We start from the raw sequence: 6,864 nt of genomic DNA, 5'->3' as shown, positions 1-6,864 counted from the left end.
AGTGCAGTGAAAATCAATCAATCTATCAATCAATCAAATGGATTGGCTATAGTTACTATATAGTTGGGTCTTGGCTTTTTATCCAATCTGAGTATCTCTGCCTTTTAATTAGGGTATTTAGACCAGTTACATTAAATGTAAATACTGATAATATTGAATTGGGATCTACTATTTTATTACATATTTTATAAGTTTTTTCTCCTCTGTTTTTTGTTTTCTTTTTCTCCTTTCCCTGCTATCTTTGGGTTAATTGATTATTTTTCTATGATTCCATTTTATCTCCACTACTGCTTATTATTTATGTCTTTAATTTTTTTTTTTAGTTTTACTCTAGTGTTTTCAATATACATTTTAACTTTTTTTCAGTCTCTGATTAAATATTATGCCTACCACTTATTATGTAACAACCTTACAATAGTATATTTTCATTTCTTCCCTTTAATCATCTGCCCCATTGTGGTCCTATGTTTCATTTCTTCATATCTAATAAACCCCCAAATCTATTTCATTATTTCTGCTTTAGGACATCACATCTTTTAAAGATATTAATAAATAATAATGTTTAAATTTGGGTTTGAAAATTAATAAAAGTGAAATCTCATTTCATTCATTTTTGTTCACGTATTATTGACTAAGTTTATTTCCTTCATCCTTTAAAAAGATATGACTCTTCCATTGTATAATACATTTTTGTTTTGTGAGATTTTAATAAATATTCAATCTAATGATAATTTAGTGGTTAAATGATTTTGGAAAATGCTATACATTTCATTTTTGTCTAGGAATTTTACTTGCATATTAGCACGTGAAAGAAGTCCTGGAATCAAGGAAAGTTATTTCATTTGTTTAAACCAAGATTAGCAAACAACATTTGACCTTAAAATGCTATTTTTCTAATTATAAAATTGTAAATACTTAGTCTTCTATAGAATATATTGTAAAGGTTACTGTTTTGGAGTATATAAAAGATTTTCATTTTTATTGTCCCTAAATTCACAGAGGTTAAATGATTTATCATATTTCATTCAATCATCCTTTCACATTGCCCCCATAAAAATAAATTGAATGACTATCATGTGACAAACTTTGTAATTTGTACAAATAATGGTAAAGCTGACCTTCAAATACAAATTATCTAGCTTCAAACTCAGTACTTTTTGCACTGTGCTTTTCCCACAGTATTGCAGGGGACTTTATTAAAACTTACGTTTAATTCCAGGTATTTCTAAGCCACTATGGCATGAAATGTAAGATCTCAACCTAGTCTTTTCCTTATTACATGATCTTGAGTAGATTTCCTCCCTGCTGTATAGAGTAATTTTTTACGTATGCAATCCTAAATGTAATTCTAAATGTACCACGAAATAGTCTCTGGGTATTATTCAATGGAAGATGATATCCAGACAAGCATCTTAGTATGTAGGCATTTATTTTCTTCTTTCAGTTTCTTTTTAGATAGAATTTGCATACAATAAAATTTGCAAATCTTAAGTGCACAGCTTGATGCATTTTTATGTATGCATATATCTGTGTAATCTTCATTCAGATCAAAGTATAGAATTTTTTTTATTGCCTTAAAGGATTCTTTGTGCCTCTTTATAGTAAATGCCTCTTCCCCACAGCCACAGAAGTTACCCTTATTTGAATTTTGTTTTATCTGTCTGGAACTTTATATAAAAGGAATTATATATCATATAGTTTTTTTTTTTAAACAGGCTTAATTCATTTTATTTTTCTTATATTAAAACTTTACATGGTGATCCATGTATTTTGTTTCTGGCTTCTTTCACTCCACATACTGTCTTTATGAGTCATCCAAGCTGCTACCTCACGTTTTAACGTCAGCAGGGATTCTATTTCTTAATCTGTACAATGAATGGGTGGGGCTAGATAAACTCTAAGGATTTTTTGAGTTCTGAAAATAAGTGAGACATTCTTTCCACTGTTTGGTAAGATTTAAAATGCAGGAATTCTGTCCTGAATCAGTTGCCATGATACCATAATAATATTGGAAATGACAGCTCTGAATGTATAATCCTATGAGAGCATTGACATTGCATGTCTGGGCTGGAAACATTTTATGCACCTGTGTTATGCAAGGATAGAAATTTGTTCTATCTCAGGATACTTTCACTGACTTCTGAGCCCTCCCTTATCCAGCATTCTCCCTGTGTGAATTACTAAATTGAATTGTCTGTATTGCAATTTAAAAAGTCATTGATAAACAGGCTTAAAATAGGACTGTGGTACAAACCTCCCTCCTCGTTTTGTTTAGGAATCCATATGGGTAGTGTTTAAGAGTAGTCAGTGGTGTTAGATAAACTCATATTCTACCCTCGTGCATGACCTCGTCTTAAACTCTCCAAATCTGTTTCCTCACCTGCAAATGGAGATAATGATAGCTACCTCACAGGGTCGTTATAAAGATCCAAATGAGATAATGCATGCAAAGTGCTCAGAGAGCCTGGAAAATGGGCAGTGCTCCATCCAGGAGAGCTATTAGTGCTGGTGCTTCTCAGCAAAGTCTGCCATCCTGGGCTCCTGCGACTACAATTTCTCCCTGAAGTTCCCTTTCTATGCCAGTCCCATTTGTTCACATTTGCTGGGACAAAAGTGGATGTATCAGTGAGTGGTGAACAATCCACAAAGAAGAAAACTTTCAATAGATAATGGAGTAGGACAGTTAAATGAGGAGAACAAACAGTGATCTGAGGGAAAAGATGCGGGTTCTAACAGCTTCTCTCATCACAAAACATTTCATTTTCTTGACCAAGGTACCAAATCTCTTTGGAATAGACAAAATAGTTTAATAGATTAATGGAGTATGTGTTTTTCCTTCAAATCCTGTTCTGCCACTTACTCTCAAATTCCTCAAACTCTAAGGAAATTTCTTCATGCATAAAAGCAATATAATAGAGAAGCTAAGAAAATAAGTTAAGCAATATAATAAAGAAGTTAATATAATATAGAAATTAAGAAAATCAATATACCATAGAAGTGAAGAAAAGAAAATATGGAGTCACATGAACTGGGTTTGAGTCCTGATGTTGCCATTAACAATATCTATGAATATCAGACAAGTTAATTTCTCTGCTCCTTGCCTTCCTGATCTGTAAAATGAGTTGTATAAGTTGTTATGAAGATTGGTTAACATAGAAGAACACGTTTAACAGTGCCTGGCACAGAATAATAAGTCAATAAATGGTAGTGCTTATTCACAAAATAGACATAATGATACCTCATCTCTTCAGATCATAGAAGATAGTTAAATGAGATAAGGTAGGTTGAATGACTGACAGTTTTTAATGATACTTCAAGTCCTATTGTTAAATATAAACATAATTTATTAAAAGAGGGTTGGGAATGTGATATGATGAGAAGATTTAAGGCAAAATAAAAATAATCAGCACCAAATTAATGGATTTACTATTTTTTAAATGGGAGTACAAGAAAAAACGAGGGAGAAAAGGTATATTTATGGCTTATGAGATCCATGTAAAGGAATGCTCTTGTTTTTCTCTGAAATAGTGAAAATCATGTGGAAATTCTCAAGTCAGACAATATACAGTAATAGTGTTGACAGTGATAATTACAACAACAATAATCACGAAATACATTTTCATGGAGTAAAATCTGAGAAATAACCCAGAATTCTTTGTTTTATGGAGCCTATATTCTTGTGGAAAAGTCAACTAGTAAAGAAGTAAACAGGTTAATAGCAAGAGGATTCCAGACAGTGATTATTCTGCAAAGAAAATAAAATAAACTGTGTCATGAAAATGGCTGGGAATGGGGATGAAGTAGATGCTTTAGGTTTGGTTGTGAAGAAAGGTCTATCTGAAAAGAAATATTTAAGTTGAGCCCTGTATAGCAGTCAACCATTCACAAATCTAGGGGAGGGACTTTCCAGGCAGAGGGTTAAGCAGGTATAAGATTTTAAGATAGAAATGAGCCTGGCATGTCGGAGAAACAGTTAAGAGGGTTGATTGTACTGGAATATAGTAAGTGAGGAGAAGAAACCATAGTACAAGTTGACATTGGAAAGATTAATTAGCATCTTGTAGACTGCAGCTGAAAGTTTGGATCAAATTCCACATGTGAGATTTGATGGAAAATAATCAGAAGCTCTAAGAAGATGCTTTAATGGATCTGATTTATATTTTTAAAAGACTTCTCAGATTACTCTGTGAAAACTGTATTGGCATGGAAGCAAAGAAACTGATGAAGAGGCTATAGAAGCAGTCCGAATGAGAGATGGTAATGGCTTAGTAAAGTTGGTAATGGTTGAGTAATTCAGGGTATTTAGTAGAGGAAGAATTGGTAGAACTTACTGAAAGATTAGATAGAAAGGAGTCAGATAGGAATCATAGGTTTTTGGCTTGAGAAATTGAATTGAAGCTGGAGATGTTTACTGAGGTAGGCTATCGTAGTGGAGAGTTAGGATTCAAAGGCTTATAGGCTCAAGTCTAAATAGCTGCATTGTGAATATTCTGTGATTTATTTTACTGTTTTTCTTCTGGTATATGTTTAAATTGCCATTTTCTTCTATATAAAGGTATATAATTATCAGTCTCATATGATCAGGTTAGTGCCTTTGGTCTGCTGTTTCATTGGCATGACAGTTAAATTGCTCTCTTCAGAAAGGCTTTCCAATTCACCCTTCTGCCACCAGAGTTTAGTATACTAAATTCTATAAACTCTGCTGGTTTCCACAAACTCTCCTGACACTGTCAGCATTTTTCTTTTTAAACTTTGTGAATCCAAATTGAATCCTATTTCAAGTAATTTTTTACTAAGGACCCTCTCTTTGGTCAGCTAATGGTAACTATTTTGGAAGGGAGGTGGGGAGAAGATTAGCGAAGAGAACCAAGAATGATATAATGATGATAGCAAATACTTAACTGAGAGCTTACGACTGTCAGGAACCATTCTAAGCACTTTATATATGTGTTAGCTTATTTAATTATGAGATAACTTCTTTTACTGCCCAGAATTTATATATAAATAAACTGAGAGAAAGTAACTTGCCCAAGTTTAAGCAGTTTGTTAGTGGCAGATGCAATGCTAGGCAATTTACTTCCAGAATCCGTACTTGTAATCATTAAATTCTGTTGACAGTCTACAAACCATCCGATTGGTGAAAGCTTTATTTACATACAGACAACAGCATGAGATAGAATATGTGGTTCAGATATCAGGTACTCTAGTAGTCAGGGAAAAATACATGTGAGCTGAATAAGTAAGTATTGATTTAGTTAGGACTTGGTTGAATCATTCAAAGAGAGAGATTTTCTCCACTTTCTGCATCTCTGCTCAGTGGCCAAAAAAACATCATCCTCATTATCACTAGTACTCTCAACTAGTGAGTACCTACCAGTGCCAGGTTCTGAGTTATAAGCACTATAGGTATTATCAGCAATCCTTATGTTACCATCACCTTTTCACAGATGGAGCTCGGTTAAGTGAAATGTGTAGGGTCCCATAGGTATGAAGTGGCAGAGCCTGGATTCAAACTCAGTTTGTGTCTAGCTTTAGAATTCTTACTCTTTCTACAGTGACACGTGGCAGAGTAAAAAATATATTCATAAGCCAGGATGTTGTCAAGGTCCAAGAACTCACATAGATTCAACATATATTCCAATAGGTAAGTCATAGCCAAATTATGTGAACTTTGAAAAGCAGAGATTAGTAGGAAGATTTTGATTCTGAAGCTGGGAGGAGTCATTGGAAGACTTTTGAAAATGGAAGTCACGAGGTAAGATTAATTTAAAAGTGTTTTTTAAAATTAGGACTTAATTTTTTAGAGCAATTTTAGAATCGCTGCAAAATTGAGAGGAAGATACAGATATTTCCCATGTACCCCCTGTCAACCTCCATATGCATAGCCTCCCATTATCACCATCCCCCACGGGAGTGGTACATTTGTTACAGCTGATGAACCTGCACTGACACATCATAATCACCCAAAGTCCATAGTTTACATTATGCTTCACTCTTTGTACATCCTATGAGGTACCTATGAGTCTGGACAAATGTGTAATGGCATGAATCCTTCGTTATGGTATCATACAAAGTATTTTCACAGCTCTAAACATCCTCTTTGCTCGTATTACTCACTCCAAACACCACCCCACCCCCAACTCCTAGCAACCACTGACTTTTTTTTTTTACTATCTCCATAGTTTTGCCTTTTCAAGAGTGTCATATAGTTAGGATCCTACAGTATGTAGCCTTTTCAGATTGGCTTCTTTCATTTAGTAATATGCATTTAAGGTTTCTCCATATATATTCATACTTTGATATCTCATTTCTGTTTAGACTGATTAATATTCCTGTTTCTGGATGTACAACACTTTATCCATTCACCTACCGAAGGACATCTTGGCTGCTTCCAAGTCTGGACAATTATGAGTAAAGCTGCTGTAAACATCCATTGTAGGTTTTTCTGTGGACATACACTTTAAACTCCTTTGGGTAAATACCAAGGACAGTATTGTTGGACTGTATAGTAAAAGTATGTTTAGTATTATAAGAAACTGCCCAAATGTCTTCCAAAGTGACTGTACCATTTTGCATTCCCACCAGCAATGGATGAGAATTCCTGCTGCTCCATATTCTCGCCAGCAGTTGGTGTTTGCAGTATTCTGGATTTTGGCCATTCTGATAGGTATGTAGTGGTATCTTATTGTTGTCGTAATTTGCATTTCCCTGATGAAATATGATGTGGTGCATTTTTTCCTTATGCTTATTTGTCATCTGTATATATTCTTTGGTGAGGCCTCTTTTAAGGTTTTCAGCCCATTTTGAAATGAGGTTTTCTTATTGTTTTAAGAGTTTTTTGTATATTTTGGTTAGCAGTCCTTT

At 34.0% G+C, this 6,864-nt stretch overlaps 1 long non-coding RNA gene across 1 annotated transcript; it reads left to right on the top strand.

Moving 5' to 3' along the window:
• The first annotated feature begins 5,724 nt into the window (after positions 1-5,724).
• On the top strand, positions 5,725-6,639 carry LOC130858168 (uncharacterized). The gene is made up of 3 exons (XR_009055010.1): positions 5,725-5,755; positions 6,319-6,435; positions 6,586-6,639. It is a non-coding gene; the product is annotated as an uncharacterized LOC130858168 (long non-coding RNA).
• Positions 6,640-6,864: the final 225 nt, after the last annotated feature.

This window comes from Hippopotamus amphibius, chromosome 1, assembly GCF_030028045.1.
Source record: "Hippopotamus amphibius kiboko isolate mHipAmp2 chromosome 1, mHipAmp2.hap2, whole genome shotgun sequence".
NCBI classification, from domain to species: domain Eukaryota; kingdom Metazoa; phylum Chordata; class Mammalia; order Artiodactyla; family Hippopotamidae; genus Hippopotamus; species Hippopotamus amphibius.
This window is presented reverse-complemented; position numbering and strand designations above follow the sequence as displayed.